Source organism: Argopecten irradians, chromosome 13 (assembly GCF_041381155.1).
Source record: "Argopecten irradians isolate NY chromosome 13, Ai_NY, whole genome shotgun sequence".
Lineage (NCBI taxonomy): Eukaryota > Metazoa > Mollusca > Bivalvia > Pectinida > Pectinidae > Argopecten > Argopecten irradians.
Genome location: NC_091146.1, coordinates 37,440,587 through 37,466,779, shown reverse-complemented (window position 1 = coordinate 37,466,779; position 26,193 = coordinate 37,440,587).

The following is a 26,193-nucleotide window of genomic DNA, read 5'->3' as shown; positions in this document are numbered from 1 at the left end:
TTGATCGAAAACTAAATTAAAGTGGATTTGCCACTAGTAACCCATGAAAAAAGACAACAGGCAACATTTCTCATATGTCTTAGGCATATAGAATGATTTTATCTAAAATGATAGAAAATTTCCTTAAACGGAACTCGGAACTGGTTCCGAGTTCCGTTTTACTTAAACGGAACTGGGAGATAGGAGTTGATCGAAAACTAAATTAAAGTGGATTTATCACTAGTAACCCATGAAAAAAGACAACAGGCAACATTTCTCATATGTCTTTGGCATATTGAATGATTTTATCTAAAATGATAGAAAATTTCCTTAAACGGAACTCGGAACTGGTTCCGAGTTCCGTTTTACTTAAACGGAACTGGGAAATGGAAGTCGATCGAAAACTAAATTAAAGTGGATTCATCACTAGTAACCCATGAAAAAAAGACAACAGGCAACATTTCTCATATGTCTTAGGCATATTGAATGATTTTATCTAAAATGATAGAAAATTTCCTTAAACGGAACTCGGAACTGGTTCCGAGTTCCGTTTTACTTAAACGGAACTGGGAAATGGAAGTCGATCGAAAACTAAATTAAAGTGGATTTGCCACTAGTAACCCATGAAAAATGACAACAGGCAACATTTCTCATATGTCTTAGGCATATTGAATGATTTTATCTAAAATGATAGAAAATTTCCTTAAACGGAACTCGGAACTGGTTCCGAGTTCCGTTTTACTTAAACGGAACTGGGAAATGGGAGTTGATCGAAAACTAAATTAAAGTGGATTTACCACTAGTAACCCATTAAAAATGACAACAGGCAACATTACTCATATGTCTTTAGGCATATTGAATGATTTTATCTAAAATGATAGAAAATTTCCTTAAACGGAACTCGGAACTGGTTCCGAGTTCCGTTTTACTTAAACGGAACTGGGAAATGGAGTTGATCGAAAACTAAATTAAAGTGGATTTGCCACTAGTAACCCATGAAAAAGACAACAGGCAACATTTCTCATATGTCTTAGGCATATTGAATGATTTTATCTAAAATGATAGAAAATTTCCTTAAACGGAACTCGGAACTGGTTCCGAGTTCCGTTTTACTTAAACGGAACTGGGAAATGGAAGTTGATCGAAAACTAAATTAAAGTGGATTTGCCACTAGTAACCCATGAAAAAAGACAACAGGCAACATTTCTTCATATGTCTTAGGCATATTGAATGATTTTATCTAAAATGATAGAAAATTTCCTTAAACGGAACTCGGAACTGGTTCCGAGTTCCGTTTTACTTAAACGGAACTGGGAAATGGAAGTCGATCGAAAACTAAATTAAAGTGGATTTGCCACTAGTAACCCATGAAAAATGACAACAGGCAACATTATTCATATGTCTTAGGCATATTGAATGATTTTATCTAAAATGATAGAAAATTTCCTTAAACGGAACTCGGAACTGGTTCCGAGTTCCGTTTTACTTAAACGGAACTGGGAGATAGGAGTTGATCGAAAACTGAATTAAAGTGGATTCATCACTAGTAACCCATGAAAAAAGACAACTGGCAACATTTCTCATATGTCTTAGGCATATAGAATGATTTTATCTAAAATGATAGAAAATTTCCTTAAACGGAACTCGGAACTGGTTCCGAGTTCCGTTTTACTTAAACGGAACTGGGAAATGGGAGTTGATCGAAAACTAAATTAAAGTGGATTTGCCACTAGTAACCCATGAAAAATGACAACAGGCAACATTTCTCATATGTCTTAGGCATATTGAATGATTTTATCTAAAATGATAGAAAATTTCCTTAAACGGAACTCGGAACTGGTTCCGAGTTCCGTTTTACTTAAACGGAACTGGGAAATGGAAGTCGATCGAAAACTAAATTAAAGTGGATTTGCCACTAGTAACCCATGAAAAATGACAACAGGCAACATTATTCATATGTCTTAGGCATATTGAATGATTTTATCTAAAATGATAGAAAATTTCCTTAAACGGAACTCGGAACTGGTTCCGAGTTCCGTTTTACTTAAACGGAACTGGGAAATGGAAGTCGATCGAAAACTAAATTAAAGTGGATTTGCCACTAGTAACCCATGAAAAAAGACAACAGGCAACATTTTCTCATATGTCTTAGGCATATTGAATGATTTTATCTAAAATGATAGAAAAATTTCCTTAAACGGAACTCGGAACTGGTTCCGAGTTCCGTTTTACTTAAACGGAACTGGGAAATGGAAGTCGATCGAAAACTAAATTAAAGTGGATTTGCCACTAGTAACCCATGAAAAAAGACAACAGGCAACATTTTCATATGTCTTAGGCATATTGAATGATTTTATCTAAAATGATAGAAAATTTCCTTAAACGGAACTCGGAACTGGTTCCGAGTTCCGTTTTACTTAAACGGAACTGGGAAATGGAAGTCGATCGAAAACTAAATTAAAGTGGATTTGCCACTAGTAACCCATGAAAAATGACAACAGGCAACATTATTCATATCTTAGGCATATTGAATGATTTTATCTAAAATGATAGAAAATTTCCTTAAACGGAACTCGGAACTGGTTCCGAGTTCCGTTTTACTTAAACGGAACTGGGAAATGGAAGTTGATCGAAAAACTAAATTAAAGTGGATTTACCACTAGTAACCCATGAAAAAAGACAACAGGCAACATTTCTCATATGTCTTAGGCATATAGAATGATTTTATCTAAAATGATAGAAAATTTCCTTAAACGGAACTCGGAACTGGTTCCGAGTTCCGTTTTACTTAAACGGAACTGGGAAATGGAAGTGATCGAAAACTAAATTAAAGTGGATTTGCCACTAGTAACCCATGAAAAAAGACAACAGGCAACATTTTTCATATGTCTTAGGCATATTGAATGATTTTATCTAAAATGATAGAAAATTTCCTTAAACGGAACTCGGAACTGGTTCCGAGTTCCGTTTTACTTAAACGGAACTGGGAAATGGAGTTGATCGAAAACTAAATTAAAGTGGATTGCCACTAGTAACCCATGAAAAAAGACAACAGGCAACATTTTCATATGTCTTAGGCATATTGAATGATTTTATCTAAAATGATAGAAAATTTCCTTAAACGGAACTCGGAACTGGTTCCGAGTTCCGTTTTACTTAAACGGAACTGGGAAATGGAAGTCGATCGAAAACTAAATTAAAGTGGATTTGCCACTAGTAACCCATGAAAAATGACAACAGGCAACATTTCTCATATGTCTTTGGCATATTGAATGATTTTATCTAAAATGATAGAAAATTTCCTTAAACGGAACTCGGAACTGGTTCCGAGTTCCGTTTTACTTAAACGGAACTGGGAAATGGAAGTCGATCGAAAACTAAATTAAAGTGGATTTGCCACTAGTAACCCATGAAAAATGACAACAGGCAACATTTCTCATATGTCTTAGGCATATTGAATGATTTTATCTAAAATGATAGAAAATTTCCTTAAACGGAACTCGGAACTGGTTCCGAGTTCCGTTTTACTTAAACGGAACTGGGAGATAGGAGTTGATCAAAAACTAAATTAAAGTGGATTTGCCACTAGTAACCCATGAAAAAAGACAACTGGCAACATTTCTCATATGTCTTAGGCATATTGAATGATTTTATCTAAAATGATAGAAAATTTCCTTAAACGGAACTCGGAACTGGTTCCGAGTTCCGTTTTACTTAAACGGAACTGGGAAATGGAAGTCGATCGAAAACTAAATTAAAGTGGATTTGCCACTAGTAACCCATGAAAAATGACAACAGGCAACATTATTCATATGTCTTAGGCATATTGAATGATTTTATCTAAAATGATAGAAAATTTCCTTAAACGGAACTCGGAACTGGTTCCGAGTTCCGTTTTACTTAAACGGAACTGGGAAATGGAAGTCGATCGAAAACTAAATTAAAGTGGATTTGCCACTAGTAACCCATGAAAAATGACAACAGGCAACATTATTCATATGTCTTAGGCATATTGAATGATTTTATCTAAAATGATAGAAAATTTCCTTAAACGGAACTCGGAACTGGTTCCGAGTTCCGTTTTACTTAAACGGAACTGGGAGATAGGAGTTGATCGAAAACTGAATTAAAGTGGATTCATCACTAGTAACCCATGAAAAAAGACAACAGGCAACATTTCTCATATGTCTTAGGCATATAGAATGATTTTATCTAAAATGATAGAAAATTTCCTTAAACGGAACTCGGAACTGGTTCCGAGTTCCGTTTTACTTAAACGGAACTGGGAAATGGAAGTCGATCGAAAACTAAATTAAAGTGGATTTGCCACTAGTAACCCATGAAAAATGACAACAGGCAACATTATTCATATGTCTTAGGCATATTGAATGATTTATCTAAAATGATAGAAAATTTCCTTAAACGGAACTCGGAACTGGTTCCGAGTTCCGTTTTACTTAAACGGAACTGGGAGATAGGAGTTGATCGAAAACTGAATTAAAGTGGATTCATCACTAGTAACCCATGAAAAAAGACAACAGGCAACATTTCTCATATGTCTTAGGCATATAGAATGATTTTATCTAAAATGATAGAAAATTTCCTTAAACGGAACTCGGAACTGGTTCCGAGTTCCGTTTTACTTAAACGGAACTGGGAAATGGAAGTCGATCGAAAACTAAATTAAAGTGGATTTGCCACTAGTAACCCATGAAAAAAGACAACTGGCAACATTATTCATATGTCTTAGGCATATTGAATGATTTTATCTAAAATGATAGAAAATTTCCTTAAACGGAACTCGGAACTGGTTCCGAGTTCCGTTTTACTTAAACGGAACTCGGAAATGGAAGTCGATCGAAAACTAAATTAAAGTGGATTTGCCACTAGTAACCCATGAAAAATGACAACAGGCAACATTATTCATATGTCTTAGGCATATTGAATGATTTTATCTAAAATGATAGAAAATTTCCTTAAACGGAACTCGGAACTGGTTCCGAGTTCCGTTTTACTTAAACGGAACTGGGAGATAGGAGTTGATCAAAAACTGAATTAAAGTAGATCCATCACTAGAAACCCATGAAAAAAGACAACTGGCAACATTTCTCATATGTCTTAGGCATATAGAATGATTTTATCCAAAATGATAGAAAATTTCCTTAAACGGAACTCGGAACTGGTTCCGAGTTCCGTTTTACTTAAACGGAACTGGGAAATGGAAGTCGATCGAAAACTAAAATAAAGTGGATTTGCCACTAGTAACCCATAAGAAATGACAACTGGCAACATTATTCATATGTCTTAGGCATATTGAATGATTTTATCTAAAATGATAGAAAATTTCCTTAAACGGAACTCGGAACTGGTTCCGAGTTCCGTTTTACTTAAACGGAACTGGGAAATGGAAGTCGATCGAAAACTAAATTAAAGTGGATTTGCCACTAGTAACCCATGAAAAATGACAACAGGCAACATTATTCATATGTCTTAGGCATATTGAATGATTTTATCTAAAATGATAGAAAATTTCCTTAAACGGAACTCGGAACTGGTTCCGAGTTCCGTTTTACTTAAACGGAACTCGGAAATGGGAGTTGATCGAAAACTGAATTAAAGTGGATTCATCACTAGTAACCCATGAAAAAAGACAACAGGCAACATTTCTCATATGTCTTAGGCATATAGAATGATTTTATCTAAATAGATGGAAAATTTCCTTAAACGGAACTCGGAACTGGTTCCGAGTTCCGTTTTACTTAAACGGAACTGGGAGATAGGAGTTGATCAAAAACTGAATTAAAGTAGATCCATCACTAGTAACCCATGAAAAAAGACAACAGGCAACATTTCTCATATGTCTTAGGCATATAGAATAATTTTATCCAAAATGATAGAAAATTTCCTTAAACGGAACTCGGAACTGGTTCCGAGTTCCGTTTTACTTAAACGGAACTGAGAAATAAGAATTGATCGAAAACTAAATTAAAGTGGATTCCTCACTTGTAACCCACGAAAAAAGACAACAGGCAACATTGTTCATATGTCTTAGGCATATTGAATGATTTTATCTAAAATGATGGAAAATTTCCTTAAACGGAACTCGGAACTGGTTCCGAGTTCCGTTTTACTTAAACGGAACTGGGAAATAGGTGTTGATCGAAAACTAAATTAAAGTGGATTGATCACTAGTAACCCATGAAAAAAGACAACAGGCAACATTTCTATTATGTCCAAAGCACATTGACAACTTTTATCTAATAAGATAGAGAATTTCCTTAAACGGAACTCGGAACTGGTTCCGAGTTCCGTTTTACTTAAACGGAAATAGATGTTATTTGAAAACGTATTTAAACTAGCTCTATCACAAATTATCCAATGAAAAAACACAAAGAAAAACATTTGTAAAATGAAAACATTTGTAATATCATATAGACCGCACAATTTTAAAAACCACTTTTTAAATTATTTGACCGTTATGTATAGGCGTAAGTATACACTGCAAATATTCATAAGACACCAGATAAGGAGTTCATAGCGTGATATTGCCCATCTGGTTTAACATAATTTCCAAAACGGGAACTGAAAGTCGAATGGAAATATAAAGCCCTATATCTCATCACTTGGTATAAACGTTAGACGCTATTTACCATCACTTTGGGATACATAAGGCATAATACATAAGGCCCTATATCCCATCATTTGGGATACATAAGCCCTATATCCCATCACTTAGTATACATTAGGCGCTATACCTCATCACTTGGTATACATAAGGCGCTATATCCCATCACTTGGGATACATTAGGCGCTATATCCCATCATTTGGGATACATAAGCCCTATATCCCATCACTTGGGATACATTAGGCCCTATATCCCATCACTTGGGATACGTTAGGCGCTATATACCATCACTTGGGATACATAAGGCCCTTTATCCCATCATTTGGGATACATAAGCCCTATATCCCATCATTTGGTATACATTAGGCGCTATATATCATCACTTGGGATACATAAGCCCTATATCCCATCACTTGGGATATATTAGGCCCTATATCCCATCACTTGGGTTACATAAGGCGCTATATCCCATTACTTGGGATACATTAGGCCTATATCCCATTACTTGGGATACATTAGGCGCTATATCCCATTACTTGGGATACATTAGGCGCTTTATTTCCGATATTACTGCCAACGTTTATGTCTTTAAAGACGTTAATAATGATATGGCTTTATAACATTCCTTAGACATATTATTCTGTTCTGGTCAAGCTTTAATCAAAACTTGTGGTTTGTAAACCTAGTTCAGGCATGAAAGACAGTCAACTTCTGAAAACAGATAGCTGTTGTATTAACGAAATCAATATACGAGTGAAATCTAACCTTATTATGTCTTACTCCAGGGGCATTCAGTAATACTTCACCAGCGATATTAATCTTTAACAAACATGATAGATGTATTCCGACTTAGAGGGCCAACAGTGACAGTTTACTTTAAAATCTCAAATTTTGTTTTGACCTTTATTAAAGTCAACAAATGCATATTGATTTTAGTAAATATGGCTTTGGACATAAATTCCCTAGGGAATCCCCATGTGTTACCCGTTAACCCCCGCCACTATACATGAGCTTACAGCATTGTATGCCGTATGTATGTACTCAACCACACATAATACTCCAAGATCACGTTGTCACTTCTCAAAAACCCGGCTTCAGTTTAAATGCTTTTATCAGGGGATCAAATTTTTAAAGGGACAATTTTGATAAATTTTGATTTATGGCCACGTGAATTATATTTATGCCCTTGTTTCTTATGTTTAAAATTAACGCATTTCCTAGCGACATTGAAGAGATGCTGTTAAGGACACTACAGTATGCTTAACAGCGATTGAGGTATCTTTGACAAATGTCAATAAATATTCAACCAAACTAGGCGCCAGTTTGCGAGGAGAAGGGTAGTGTTTACATTTTGACATTGATAGAGAGATTTATACTTTACAAATAAGTACAATCATGACTTCAAAAGCAATTATAAATCATTCCAAATCCACATCTCATTATTCAAACGATATGCATTTGACATAAAAGTTTTAAATGGCAGCAGTAATTACATAGATATTATCAAAAACGACCTGCTGAAATGAGAAGTTCTCTGTTTCTATGCAGTAAAAAACATTGATGTATATCAATTTATATTGGAATAGAAAACCTTAATCTGTGGTTAAGTTTAATGTCAGCCCCATTGTTATCACTGGAAACAAGCATTTAAACAAATCAATAATGTGATAAAACATTACATACTGATCTGAAGTTTGATTATAATTCAGAGTTTTAACGCGAGTATTGCATTGACACTCTGGTTTTTTATATATGAATAAGCAGTGCAATTTCAATAATTAAATTTTAAGAGCAATCATTGCTTTCATGTTGCTCTATGTTTAAAATCAAACAATATGATACACCCACCCATCTAGAAAATAGTCAATATTGCAATTATGTGGGAGAAGGTTAAATACATTTCTTGCTTTTCCATTTTCCACATTGTGAAAATATGCCAACTTACCACTTCACATCTCACATAATGCAAACAAATATAAAATATGGCGAAGAATACTCTAGAATATTTCTATACTAAATAATGACCTAGTATATTTCTAAAATAACGTTCACTTAAACTGAGAATACTTATATCTCCTAGTCAAAAGGATTGTTCAGAATTCATTTATTTATTTGTTTTCGTTTATTTAAATAAGCGGGTTTTTTACGTATAGTTTTACAAAGATGTAATACTGTAAAAGTAGTTTTATTCGCGGTGTGAAAATGTTCGCTATTTTTCTTAGATCTCCTTGTATATATTATCCTATGTAAACAAATCAGCAGATGCAAATCTTAACATATATCGTTTGGGGGTCTATTTTAAAGCAGATCAATTATCGCGCACTTTGACTGCCGGGTGACGTCACTTACACAGAAAGGGATGACGTCACGTACCTGGCTATTTTAGGATAGCGTGGTCGTTGTTTATTCCTTCTCATTGTAAAATGTTCTACTAGTCAGTATTTAACGCGCAATCATCCATACTAGTCAGTATTTAACGCGCAATCATCCATACTAGTCAGTATTTAACGCGCAATCATCCATACTAGTCAGTATTTAACGCGCAATCATCCATACTAGTCAGTATTTAACGCGCAATCATCCATACTAGTCAGTATTTAACGCGCAATCATCCATACTAGTCAGTATTTAACGCGCAATCATCCATACTAGTCAGTATTTAACGCGCAATCATCCATACTAGTCAGTATTTAACGCGCAATCATCCATACTAGTCAGTATTTAACGCGCAATCATCCATACTAGTCAGTATTTAACGCGCAATCAATGTTCTACTAGTCCGTATTTAACGCGCAATCATCCATACTAGTCAGTATTTAACGCGCAATCATCCATACTAGTCAGTATTTAACGCGCAATCATCCATACTAGTCAGTATTTAACGCGCAATCATCCATACTAGTCAGTATTTAACGCGCAATCATCCATACTAGTCAGTATTTAACGCGCAATCATCCATACTAGTCAGTATTTAACGCGCAATCAAAGTATCCATATTTGGAGATCAACCCTAAAATATTTACAAAACGTTGCTGGCAACTTTATAACTGCGGAAATGTCATCGTAAGGAACGCTTTGGGTCACCTGACTGTTAAACGGACGATGATATCAGTGATAACAATTTTGATGGACACTAAAAAATACAGTGTTTCCTATTTTTAATGGAATAATTTTTGTCATTTGTAAAATTCATTAAAATAATTTAAATTACTATTTTTCAACATCATATGTATTTTTTTTCTTTTATCCAAGCCACGAAGTGACTTACATTAAAAAATAAACAGAATTTACAAATTGTTTTAAAACTTTGCCATTTTATTTTTAAAAATTGTAGGAAAACAATAAAAAACGGATATCAATATGTTTTCCACATCCCTGGTTATTTTTTTTATATCTTGTACAGAATTAATATATTTTTCATCGATAATACCTACAGAATAAAATAATAACTTTAGCTGAATCACCATAGAAATCCTGATTTTACGGTGCGCGAAAAATGACGACGTCCGCAATCGGAAGGTATTTTTGATGTATCGTTTTTGTCGTCGGCTAGTGTATGAATAAAGGACTAGGTGAAAGCTTAAAAACGCATCATCAGCATTAAATTTATTAATGTATGAGGTTTATGATTAGTTTGGCTTTCTTTTTATCTCTTTATGTTTTTTAATCCCGACGGTGCGAGAATAACCATACCGGAAGTAGTTTAATTACCATATGGGAGTAGTTTAATAGCTCACTTCGCGAAAATATTCACCTTTACCTTAACCGGAGTACAGCGGTTTCTAGACAAACTTCGAAAAGGCCCATGCTTTAAAATTAAATTGGTGTTCGGTAAGAACACTTAGATTACTTCTATCATTTGAAATTTATTGAATTGAACCGAATACATCGCTTTAACGACCATATGAGTCTTATTTTGCCGTGCAAAGTGGCCTGTAAATCTGTCGTGGTATACACTTGGCCGTTATCGGAGTCCCACTGTTTGTCATTTCTCAAGTAAGGTATTATAGCAATGCACTGTTCAGTTGTGAAAACAAACCGTACCGACATTATTTGTTTTACTGTATGTACACAGGAACGATGTATTTACTGACATTGAAGTGGTTAACTAAACAATGTATACTATATAGCACAGTGTCAGGAATGTACACTCTTGTGTGAACTATTTTATTGAATATACTTGTACATTCTAAGAAGGACATCGTAATGATCAAATACCATGCGGAGTACGACAAAGAAATAGTTAAAGTAAAATTAGGACCGAGAATAAGAAAGAAAGAAAGAAAGAAAGAAAGAAAGAAAGAAAGAAAGAAAGAAAGAAAGAAAGAAAGAAAGAAAGAAAGAAAGAAAGAAAGAAAGAAAGAAAGAAAGAAAGAAAAGGAAAGAAAGAAAGATTTTTTTTCGGAGTTAGGTAACCATTCGAGTAGGGACACCGGTACCAAAATGCAAATCATAAACCAACTGGATTAATTGGCGTATATCATGGGCGATAAGAACCCACGAACACATTCATCTATAATCAAAACAAAGTGTTTTAACCGTTAATCGCGACATTAAATCGCTATAAACTAGGGAGTCGACAGACATAAAAACACAACACATATAAGATGGTTTACAGTTTTAAGGTTTACCTCGTGTTTAGAGAGTAGATCAAATTCTGTGTTTGCCACTAATTGAAAGTAATTTTCCTAACTTCAATCACATAGAGAGATTCAATTTATGATTATGCATGCAAGTTAGCCCAAGGTTTGCTCAATATCAATATGATAAATATGACTTAAGCCTTGCTTTTAGATATACAATATCGGCCGACGATACAAGCATGGTGTCGTTACAGCTAATCTGTATTCATCTTAAAACACAATTACAGAAAATTGGTTAATCTTTGAAATATTGACGTGATTATTTCAGAATTTAAAAAGGTCGCGCGAACATGGTTTTGAGTGATACATTTAAAGATTTTTGAAAAGTCATTACGATTTCATGAATATATTTATGACTCTGATATGACTTTAAAGGCAGTGCCAATGAGTGGCTTTAATCAATAGCCATTGATTGCATACCAAAATGTCAATAGACGCGTTATCAATAAACAACATTTCAACAATCTAATTGGATTGACGATGTGATTAAATCATACTAAGGTACCGTGTATTTTAGATTTACAGAATATTTTACTAGCGATTACATTGATCACACATTAAAATATGAAAGGTGACATTGCCTTGTAAATTGTATGAAATTTAAAAACTGTTCTACAATTATTTGTTGTTGTCACGTCCCCGAGACAACGTTAGATACATGAGTATAAGTACAGATATTTATTGACAAGGTATATAAGGCATCCTAATTTGTGCTAATTTGACTTACATACTACTATGTCATAAATATAACGATCATGACTAGGACATTAAATTGGCGTATGGTTTGCAGTAAGTTGATGGCGTATTCGATAGCTTCGGCTTAATCTACCATAATTAACCCTATTTGACATGTCAGGTAACTTTAAAAGGTCTAAAAGAGTAATCTAAGTTTTCCCCCAAAACAGCACTACATGTAATATGTACACATGTATATTATACCCGGCTAAGAACGGCCCTTAGAGTCTGCAATCAAATAACGGCAAAACCTTCAAATTAAGTACAGGAAGCCGTCTTTACATGAATTCATATTGTATCACTTTAAAATCATCCCAAAATGTACACTAACGTCTCCGGCCTCTAATGGACGACTGACAAAACAAATCATTAGTTTACATCGAGTACATCAGCTTTTACATTATAATCTAATGAGATTTTCTGATCATGTGATCATTATAGTTTGGAGGGCATTTAATGATATCCAAATCTCTCATATACCTACAAATAGTAGAAATGAGTGTGCACCGCATTGACAGCTTAATAAGTAATATCTAATCATGTTTGAAGAATAAAATGAGAAAACGATACTAGCCATAAGAAAGCTGTTCCCTATTTTGTTGTTGATTTTGTAATTAAACAATGGCCTGTAATAAGTGATGCTTGCTTTAAAGCGTTTTATTAGATATATAACGGAAGCTAACAAGGCTTTAAGTGTCTTGTCCTTAAAACGTTTGTGTACCTAGACCTACAACAACGCCCATGAACTTACTTATGATTTGTTAGCTTTATGTTAAATAAGCATTTCTTAATTTCTATCTTGCAGTAATCATTTGATATAACTTCTAAAAGATCAACGAAAGATCAAATATACACTTACAAATACCTTATTGATATAAGAAATCATAAACCGTAGCATTTTGTGAAGACGTTTTGCTTTAAGATGAGTATCTGAAAAGTTTATGCTGCTCATTCTTGACATTTTGTACCCTGTGCGACGGACACGGGAAGCCAGGAATGTATATTATGAAGTGCAAATATATAAGAAAGCTTTCACACGTAATGTTGAAAGAGATTTTATAAAGAGTTTGTTCGGGGGTATATCTGACACCTGAGCCACTTACCGAATGTAAACAGTGCTCATACCTACTCTTTGATATGTTTTAGAACTGTTTCAATCATATGTTTATCTGACCCGAACTCAGTGTAGTGTCTCTTATTTGTATGGCATTTCTAACATTACAAATGTATATCGAATTTCGGTAGTATTCAAATGTTTCAGTACCGGATACCAAAATAGCATGTCTAACGAACTACTTCTTCGGGTTCAGCTAAAAGTATTCCGAGTATTTTATTCATAACATTATTTGTTACTTACATAATGTAGTGATTTGCCTTTCTATGAGGTTTATAAATTACAGTATAGCTTGCCTTAATGACCATTTACTCAATCATACTAATAACAAATTTCAACACAGTTTAACCAAATTTAAGTATTCATAATATTTACTGGCTCTGCTCCAAATGTTCGGCTACATAACCTTCGTCAAATGAATCAAAAACCACTGTTCAAGTAACCATCCTGCTACCATTCCGATTTTTCAAACAAACAATGTGGAAATAACAGGATGGTTGCAAGATGATGACTTGATCAGCAGACTGAGGTTCATTCTCTTGACGAAGGTGAGGCAGACAAACAATTGGAGCAGAGACTTTTGATATCATGAATATTGTAAATTGTGTTCCGTTTGGAACACTAATGAGGAGTTACAAATCTAAATAGATCATCCCCTATCTCTAAAGTATTCCTACAGAAGGGGTATATACTGATATATACCCTAACATTCGCGACATCAGTTTTAACATTTGTATAAAGGTACGGATGACCTTTATTCGGAGTCTGAGGGTATTCGTCAAAGCTGTCGTAAAGAGAGAAAACCTCGTTCCACTTTGCTAAGCTTATTGAGTATCAAATGATTACCAAGATTTAATTCTATGATATAAAAGTAATTCGAGTTCAGTCCGTGAATTTCTCGTTAAATATGACTTTTATCACAAATAACATCCTTATATATTAAATAGCCATTCACTTAGATAGATATAGATAGATATTTTCATTAACCGAAGTACAAACACATAACTTACTAGTATTACAAAAAGAAAACCATATATATAAACTTCAACTTTTTGAAAACAATCCATTAAGATAATGTTTTACATCCTTTAAGGGCTAATTTCCTGAAAAGAATGCTGTGAAATCAGTGAAAGAGTGGTACATTTAATCCGGATGAATGAAAATAGGTAAATCATTCGAGATCAAACTTTACACACATATACATGCTTTTAATGTAAAAGACAGCAAATCATTGAAAGAGACTTTTAGGGTTAGATTTACTAACTCCAATAAAGGCATGCAGAAAGGAATGATACAGGCATACATGTCTGCATAAAGGACGAGAGTAGAATCAAAACCTGCATGAGAAAATCAAAGTAGAAATCGATTGACAGAAATCCACACACCAACAATTAAAGTTATAGAGAGAATATATAACAAACGCGTTTGATGTAAATGATCGATGATCAGTTGGAGACGAAAAATAACATCTGAACTCGACGCCGATTTAAACAGTTGGACATTTGGTGATTTTTAAATGTCAATTAATGTTTTAAAAAACATGTTTTACTCAATCCGTATTAGCTTTCCCGTTACAGGTCGATCCCACGACTAAACCATCTGTACGGACAAATCATCCCACCTAAACAAACCTACGTTATAAATGCATTTCTCGCCAACTTTGGTCAACTCCTGAGATGTATCTGTCAATAAAATGACTTGATTTTTTTTCTGTGATTTAAATGCCAATTTAATTAAATTATCCTTATAAATCATTTTAATTGACGGGACGCTTGTTCAGTTAATTAAGCGTAGAAGGTTTAGATCGAATGAAACAATTACATATTGTATCAAGCTTTAGTATCTCTTTTCAGGTGTCTCGACCTCTTTGGCTAACATCCATAAGTTCCATGCAAGTGTTTGGAAACCTATCAACATAATTCAAAGTATGATTTGTTCGTAATGGACACTCACATCTGTTGTCTAGTAATTCGTGATACATCTAAATACCTCGAACATATCTTACTTGGAACAAAGCGTGATATCAGTACACATCTGGAGGAGAAATGATATGTGGTCTTATGTAGAATATCCTTACTTCAAAAGAACAAAATAAAATTTTACACTACTAAATCAATTTCTGTTCTTGATTATGGTTCGTGTAAGATGTTTTGTGATGCTGAAAACATTGTCTATTAAGGATATCATACCCTTCAATTTTCAAAACAATGTACAGAGAAACGGTATATCAAGACGAAAGATGTCTCCAACGATTTGTATACAAATGTACGTCTTACAAAAAATACACATTAACATCAACAGTGATATTTTGAAATGACATCTTACATTGGTGTTTAATATGTAAGAGCCTCGTAAGAGTAATCTGGTAAAAAAAATCTTAAAGAGAGAGATAAGATACAATGTAAACCAGATCGGAGTTGATTTGACTGGTGACACTAGTGATACGATCGGGAGGTGTCTGGTCAAGGGGTAGATTAATAAAAGGTGTGATCCAATCAGACATCTAGGTAGACACATCGGTGTACCTTAATGGCAGTTGTAGTGGTGGGATATTGGATCAGGAGGGTGGTGATTATAATCGGAAATAAGAAATGACATGAAATAACATTAGATAAGTGGTTTGATAACGACGAAATATTTAATAATGAATTTTTCAAACATTTCCGTCCATATTGGAAGTACGACTTGCATGTAATGGTAACTGAAACACGCGGATACTGTCACCTTCATCATTACATGAATCTAATATTGAACTTGAATTTGTTTTCGTTAATAGATCCACACGGAACATAGAAATATATGTAATTTTACATGTGAATAATTTCTTTACAGATGAACATCGGTACGAGGAGAAAAGTTTGACAGCTGAAAACGCTAGAAAATTTTCACAAGCGAAAAAATATACATTGATAGAAACATAACTCAAATTTGACTCAATTCACTAAAAACCGAAATGGAGTCGGTTTTGTTATTACTGTATGTGTAAAGCGTTATCATTAATTATTTTCACCTTTCGTTCTCAATGATACATGATAGTCTGTCTCTGCGAATGTTTAAACATGAGCGATATTCTAACTAATTCACGATATTTCTTTTCTTTTTTCTTGGTTGGCGGAGGAAAGGGGCAACAACAGGCACGGTAATGATAAGAATGAAAACAGAAAAAAGAAGGAATAAAACAGATAAAAATAAAGACAGTGTGCAGACTAAAACAAACTTACCATTGTGCTGTACTTAAAACATCTGTTTCCTAAAAACATGCAAGTGAAATTTTTTATAAACGCATCTCTACAACACCTATAGTCTATTCCATAATGTTGCTATTGCATCTATTAAATTCATTACAAATGATATGGTCTATAATCTAGCTACTACAAAATACAATATAAACAATGCTATACCATATAATCTAGCTACTACAAAATACAATATAAACAATGCTATACCATATAATCTAGCTACTACAAAATACAATATAAACAATGCTATACCATATAATCTAGCTACTACAAAATACAATATAAACAATGCTATACCATATAATCTAGCTACTACAAAATACAATATCAACAATACTATACCATATAATCTAGCTACTACAAAATACAATATCAACAATACTATACCATATAATCTAGCTACTACAAAATACAATATCAACAATACTATACCATATAATCTAGCTACTACAAAATACAATATCAACAATACTATACCATATAATCTAGCTACTACAAAATACAATATCAACAATACTATACCATATAATCTAGCTACTACAAAATACAATATCAACAATGCTATACCATATAATCTAGCTACTGCAAAATAAAATGTAAATACTAAACCATATATTGAACTGTCTGTATATCAATGTATACGTAGTACAATAGTACAATATACGTAGTACAACAGTACAATATACGTAGTACAATAGTACAATATACGTAGTACAATAGTACAATATACGTAGTACAATAGTACAATATACGTAGTACAATAGTACAATATACGTAGTACAATAGTACAACATACGTAGTACAATAGTACAATATACGTAGTACAATAGTAAAATATACAGTACTTAATGCGTCTAACATTCCCTCAAACGCGTTTTAGATTCGTTTGCGTTTCTTTCGTTTAGTTTCGTTTGCGTTTTGTTTCGTCGAGCGTTTTTCGTTTGCGTTTCGCGTTTTCGTTCGTTTGCGTTTTGATTCGATTTCGTTTGCGTTCGTTTGCGTTTTGATTCGTTTTGGCTTTCGTTCGTTTGCGTTTGCGTGCGTTTGCGTTCCAATTCGTTTACCGGATGTTATTCATTCATATTTGATTAGGAATGGTTGACTGCGCATCTGTTGCCTAAACTAAAAGTGGAGTCAAACGACGGTGTAGGCCGATAAATTTACGTGTTCTGGACAATGTAGTAAACATACACAAATAAATTTTAAAAAATCCTTTTGTATCTAGACATTAATTACATTTGATACATACACACATTGTTTGATAGTAAGGATCATTTTACTGATATACCTGTATCCCCCTGTATATTAGATAGTTTACTGATATACCTGTATCCCCCTGTATATTAGATAGTTTACTGATATACCTGTATCCCCCTGTATATTAGATAGTTTACTGATATATACCTGTATCCCCCATGTATATTAGATAGTTTTACTGATATACCTGTATCCCCCTGTATATTAGATAGTTTACTGATATACCTGTATCCCCCTGTATATTAGATAGTTTACTGATATACCTGTATCCCTGTATATTAGATAGTTTACTGATATACCTGTATCCCTGTATATTAGATAGTTTACTGATATACCTGTATCCCCCTGTATATTAGATAGTTTAAACTGATATACCTGTATCCCCCTGTATATTAGATAGTTTACTGATATACCTGTAATCCCCCCCTGTATATTAGGATAGTTTACTGATATACCTGTATCCCCCTGTATATATAGATAGTTTACTGATATACCTGTATCCCCGCTGTATATTAGATAGTTTACTGATATACCTGTATCCCCCTGTATATTAGATAGTTTACTGATATACCTGTATCCCCCTGTATATTAGATAGTTTACTGATATACCTGTATCCCCCTGTATATTAGATAGTTTACTGATATACATGTATCCCCCTGTATATTAGATAGTTTACTGATATGACCTGTATCCCCCTGTATATTAGATAGTTTACTGATATACCTGTATCCCCCTGTATATTAGATAGTTTACTGATATACCTGTATCCCCCTGTATATTAGATAGGTTATACTGATATACCTGTATCCCTGTATATTAGTTAAGATTTACTGATTACTACTGTATACCCTGCTATATTATGATAGTTTTACCCTGTATCCCTGTATATTAGATAGTTTACTGATATACCTGTATCCCTGTATTGTTATAGATAGTTTACTGATATACCTGTATCCCCCTGTATATTAGATAGTTTACTGATATAACTGTATAATGTATATTTGATAGTTACCTGATATCCCCCCCTGTATATTAGATAGTTTACTGATATACCTGTATCCCCCTGTATATTAGATAGTTTACTGATATACCTGTATCCCCCTGTATATTAGATAGTTTACTGATATACCTGTATCCCCCCTGTATATTAGATAGTTTACTGATATACCTGTATCCCCCTGTATATTAGATAGTTTACTGATATACCTGTATCCCTGTATATTAGATAGTTTACTGATATACCTGTATCCCTGTATATTAGATAGTTTACTGATATACCTGTAATCCCTGTATATTAGATAGTTTTACTGATATACCTGTATCCCTGTATATTAGATAGTTTACTGATATACCTGTATCCCCCTGTATATTAGATAGTTTACTGATATACCTGTATCCCCCTGTATATTAGATAGTTTACTGATATACCTGTATCCCCCTGTATATTAGATAGTTTACTGATATTACCTGTATCCCCCTGTATATTAGATAGTTTACTGATATACCTGTATCCCCCTGTATATTAGATAGTTTACTGATATACCTGTATCCCCCTGTATATTAGATAGTTTACTGATATACCTGTATCTCCCCTGTATATTAGATAGTTTACTGATATACCTGTATCCCTGTATATTAGATAGTTTACTGATATACCTGTATCCCCCTGTATATTAGATAGTTTACTGATATACCTGTATCCCCTGTATATTAGATAGTTTACTGATATACCTGTATCCCCCTGTATATTAGATAGTTTACTGATATACCTGTATCCCCCTGTATATTAGATAGTTTACTGATATACCTGTATCCCCTGTATATTAGATAGTTTACTGATATACCTGTATCCCCCTGTATATTAGATAGTTTACTGATATACCTGTATCCCCCTGTATATTTAGATAGTTTACTGATATACCTGTATCCCCCTGTATATTACATGGATATCCTGTATCCCCTGTATATTAGATTTTTACTGATATACCTGTATCCCCCTGTATATTAGATAGTTTTACTGATATACCTGTATCCCCCTGTATATTAGATAGTTTACTGATATACCTGTATCCCCCTGTATATTAGATAGTTTACTGATATACCTGTATCCCCCTGTATATTAGATAGTTTACTGATATACCTGTATCCCCCTGTATATTAGATAGTTTACTGATATACCTGTATCCCTGTATATTAGATAGTTTTACTGATATACCTGTATCCCCCTGTATATTAGATAGTTTACTGATATACCTGTATCCCCCTGTATATTAGATAGTTTACTGATATACTGTATCCTGTATATTAGATAGTTTACTGATATACCTGTATCCCCCTGTATATTAGATAGTTTACTGATATACCTGTATCCCCCTGTATATTAGATAGTTTACTGATATACCTGTATCCCCCTGTATATTAGATAGTTTACTGATATACCTGTATCCCTGTATATTAGATAGTTTACTGATAGCCTGTATCCCCTGTATATCTTAGATAGTTTTACTGATATACCTGTATCCCTGTATATTAGATAGTTTACTGATATACCTGTATCCCCCTGTATATTAGATAGTTTACTGATATACCTGTATCCCCCTGTATATTAGATAGTTTACTGATATACCTGTATCCCCCTGTATATTAGATAGTTTTACTGATATACCTGTATCCCCCTGTATATTAGATAGTTTACTGATATACCTGTATCCCCCTGTATATTAGATAGTTTACTGATATACCTGTATCCCCCTGTATATTAGATAGTTTACTGATATACCTGTATCCCCCTGTATATTAGATAGTTTACTGATATACCTGTATCCCCCTGTATATTAGATAGTTTACTGATATACCTGTATCCCCCTGTATATTAGATAGTTTACTGATATACCTGTATCCCTGTATATTAGATAGTTTACTGATATACCTGTATCCCCCTGTATATTAGATAGTTTACTGATATACCTGTATCCCCCTGTATATTAGATAGTTTACTGATATACCTGTATCCCCCTGTATATTAGATAGTTTACTGATATACCTGTATCCCCCTGTATATTAGATAGTTTACCTGATATACCTGTATCCCCCTGTATATTAGATAGTTTACTGATATACCTGTATCCCCCTGTATATTAGATAGTTTACTGATATACCTGTATCCCCCTGTATATTAGATAGTTTACTGATATACCTGTATCCCCCTGTATATTAGATAGTTTACTGATATACCTGTATCCCCTGTATATTAGATAGTTTACTGATATACCTGTATCCCCCTGTATATTAGATAGTTTACTGATATACCTGTATCCCCTGTATATTAGATAGTTTACTGATATACCTGTATCCCCCTGTATATTAGATAGTTTACTGATATACCTGTATCCCTGTATATTAGATAGTTTACTGATATACCTGTATCCCCCTGTATATTAGATAGTTTACTGATATACCTGTATCCCCCTGTATATTAGATAGTTTACTGATATACCTGTATCCCCCTGTATATTAGATAGTTTACTGATATACCTGTATCCCCCTGTATATTAGATAGTTTACTGATATACCTGTATCCCCCTGTATATTAGATAGTTTACTGATATACCTGTATCCCTGTATATTAGATAGTTTACTGATATACCTGTATCCCCCTGTATATTAGATAGTTTACTGATATATACCTGTATCCCCCTGTATATTAGATAGTTTACTGATATACCTGTATCCCCCTGTATATTAGATAGTTTACTGATATACCTGTATCCCCCTGTATATTAGATAGTTTACTGATATACCTGTATCCCCCTGTATATTAGATAGTTTACTGATATACCTGTATCCCCCTGTATATTAGATAGTTTACTGATATACCTGTATCCCCCTGTATATTAGATAGTTTACTGATATACCTGTATCCCCCTGTATATTAGATAGTTTACTGATATACCTGTATCCCTGTATATTAGATAGTTTACTGATATATACCTGTATCCCCCTGTATATTAGATAGTTTACTGATATACCTGTATCCCCCTGTATATTAGATAGTTTACTGATATACCTGTATCCCCCTGTATATTAGATAGTTTACTGATATACCTGTATCCCCCTGTATATTAGATAGTTTACTGATATACCTGTAATCCCCCTGTATATTAGATAGTTTACTGATATACCTGTATCCCCCTGTATATTAGATAGTTTACTGATATACCTGTATCCCCCTGTATATTAGATAGTTTACTGATATACCTGTATCCCCCTGTATATTAGATAGTTTACTGATATACCTGTATCCCCCTGTATATTAGATAGTTTACTGATATACCTGTATCCCCCTGTATATTAGATAGTTTACTGATATACCTGTATCCCTGTATATTAGATAGTTTACTGATATACCTGTATTTACCCCTGTATCCTGTATATTAGATAGTTTGATATACTGATATACCTGTATCCCCCTGTATATTAGATAGTTTACTGATATACCTGTATCCCCCTGTATATTAGATAGTTTACTGATATACCTGTATCCCCCTGTATATTAGATAGTTTACTGATATACCTGTATCCCCCTGTATATTAGATAGTTTACTGATATACCTGTATCCCCCTGTATATTAGATAGTTTACTGATATACCTGTATCCCCCTGTATATTAGATAGTTTACTGATATACCTGTATCCCTGTATATTAGATAGTTTACTGATATACCTGTATCCCTGTATATTAGATAGTTTACTGATATACCTGTATCCCCCTGTATATTAGATAGTTTACTGATATACCTGTATCCCTGTATATTAGATAGTTTACTGATATACCTGTATCCCCCTGTATATTAGATAGTTTACTGATATACCTGTATCCCTGTATATTAGATAGTTTACTGATATACCTGTATCCCCCTGTATATTAGATAGTTTACTGATATACCTGTATCCCCCTGTATATTAGATAGTTTACTGATATACCTGTATCCCCCTGTATATTAGATAGTTTACTGATATACCTGTATCCCCCTGTATATTAGATAGTTTACTGATATACCTGTATCCCTGTATATTAGATAGTTTACTGATATACCTGTATCTCCCCTGTATATTAGATAGTTTACTGATATACCTGTATCCCTGTATATTAGATAGTTTACTGATATACCTGTATCCCCCCTGTATATTATTAGATAGTTTACTGATATACCTGTATCCCCCTGTATATTAGATAGTTTACTGATATACCTGTATCCCCCTGTATATTAGATAGTTTACTGATATACCTGTATCCCCCTGTATATTAGATAGTTTACTGATATACCTGTATCCCCCTGTATATTAGATAGTTTACTGATATACCTGTATCCCCCTGTATATTAGATAGTTTACTGATATACCTGTATCCCCCTGTATATTAGATAGTTTACTGATATACCTGTATCCCTGTATATTAGATAGTTTACTGATATACCTGTATCCCCCTGTATATTAGATAGTTTACTGATATACCTGTATCCCTGTATATTTTCCCCTGTTTGTATATTAGATAGTTTACTGATATACCTGTATCCCTGTATATTAGATAGTTTACTGATATACCTGTATCCCCCTGTATATTATGATAGTTTACTGATATACCTGTATCCCCCTGTATATTAGATAGTTTACTGATATATACCTGTATCCCTGTATATTAGATAGTTTACTGATATACCTGTATCCCCCTGTATATTAGTATAGTTTACTGATATACCTGTATCCCCCTGTATATTAGATAGTTTACTGATATACCTGTATCCCTGTATATTAGATAGTTTACTGATATACCTGTATCCCCCTGTATATTAGATAGTTTACTGATATACACTGTATCCCCTGTATATTAGATAGTTTACTGATATACCTGTATCCCTGATAAAGTATTTAGATAGTTTACTGATATACCTGTATCCCCCTGTATATTAGATAGTTTACTGATATACCTGTATCCCTGTATATTAGATAGTTTACTGATATACCTGTATCCCCCTGTATATTAGATAGTTTACTGATATACCTGTATCCCCCTGTATATTAGATAGTTTACTGATATACCTGTATCCCCCTGTATATTAGATAGTTTTACTGATATACCTGTATCCCTGTATAATTAGATAGTTTACTGATATACCTGTATCCCTTGTATATTAGATAGTTTACTGATATACCTGTATCCCCCTGTATATTAGATAGTTTACTGATATACCTGTATCCCCCCTGTATATTAGATAGTTTACTGATATACCTGTATCCCCCTGTATATTAGATAGTTTACTGATATACCTGTATCCCCCTGTATATTAGATAGTTTACTGATATACCTGTATCCCCCTGTATATTAGATAGTTTACTGATATACCTGTATCCCCCTGTATATTAGATAGTTTACTGATATACCTGTATCCCTGTATATTAGATAGTTTACTGATATACCTGTATCCCCCTGTATATTAGATAGTTTACTGATATACCTGTATCCCCCTGTATATTAGATAGTTTACTGATATACCTGTATCCCCCTGTATATTAGATAGTTTACTGATATACCTGTATCCCCCTGTATATTAGATAGTTTACTGATATACCTGTATCCCCCTGTATATTAGATAGTTTACTGATATACCTGTATCCCCCTGTATATTAGATAGTTTACTGATATACCTGTATCCCCCTGTATAATTTAGATAGTTTACTGATATACCTGTATCCCTGTATATTAGATAGTTTACTGATATACCTGTATCCCCCCTGTATATTAGATAGTTTACTGATATACCCTGTATCCCCCCCTGTATATTAGATAGTTTACTGATATACCTGTATCCCCTGTGTATATTAGATAGTTTACTGATATACCTGTATCCCACCTGTATATTAGATAGTTTACTGATATACCTGTATCCCTGTATATATTAGATAGTTTACTGATATACCTGTATCCCCCTGTATATTAGATAGTTTACTGATATACCTGTATCCCCTGTATATTAAGATAGTTTACTGATATATCTGTATACCCCCTGTATATTAGATAGTTTACTGATATACCTGTATCCCTGTATATTAGATAGTTTACTGATATACCTGTATCCCCCTGTATATTAGATAGTTTACTGATATACCTGTATCCCTGTATGATTAGATAGTTTACTGATATACGCTGTATCCCCCTGTATATTAGATAGTTTACTGATATACCTGTATCCCCCTGTATATTTAGATAGTTTAGACTGATATATTTGTATCCCCCTGTATATATAGATAGTTTACTTATATACCTGTATCCCCCTGTATTTTAGATAGATTTACTGTTATATCCTGTATCCCACTGTATTATTTTAGATAGTTTACTGATATACCTGTATCCTGAGATATACCCTGTATATTAGATAGTTTAATGATATTACCTGTATCCCCCTGTATATTAGATAGTTTACTGGTATACCCTGTATCCCCCTGTATATTTGTTAGTTTACTGATATATACTGTATCCCCCTGTATTCTTAGATAGTTTACTTGAGTATACCTGTATCCCCCCCTGTATATTAGATAGTTTAACTGATATACCTGTATTTCTCCCCGGATATTAGATTAGTTTACTGATATACCTGTATCCCCCTGTATATTAGATATTTACTGATATACCGGTATCCCCTCGTGTATATTAGTTAGTTTACTGATATATCCTGTATCCCACTGTATATTATTAGTATATATTTATCTGATATACCTATCTATTGTTCCCATATTTATTAGTATTAACTGTATATACCTGTATCCACCTGTATATTTAGATAGTTTACTGATTATACCTGTATCCCCCTGTATATATTTGCCTTGTACTTGTAGAACTATTTCCCACTACCTTGTTTCCCCTGTATATTAGTAGCCCCGCCGTAAGGCACAATATTAACATCTATATAGGTCAGGATTCTTCACTCTGTATACTAGAAATTAATATAACCAACAGAAGGAATTAGAATTTACTGATATACCTGTGGACCCCTCACGTATACACTTAGACCTGATCACCTGTATCACACTTGGACCTGATCACAGTATCACACTTGGACCTATACTCTGTATCCCTGTATCACGGTATCACACTTGTTTACTGATCACGGTATCCCACTGTATACCTAGTTCACGGTATACACTTGTATACCTGTATATTACTGTATACATACATTGTATACACACTACGTATTGATCACGTATACATTGTATACGTACATTGTATATACGGTACATTGTATACGTACATTGTATAACATTGTATACGTACATTGTATACGTACATTGTAAATATTACATACGTGTACATTGTATAAACATTGTATACGTACATTGTATACGTACATTGTAAACCCCTGTATTGTATACGTACATTGTATACGTACATTGTAAATATTGTATATGTACATTGTATAACGCGTACATTTTGTATATACGTACATTGTATACGTACATTGTATACGTACATTGTATACATACATTGTATATTGTATACCTTGTATACGTACATTGTATACAGTACATTGTAGTAACATTGTAT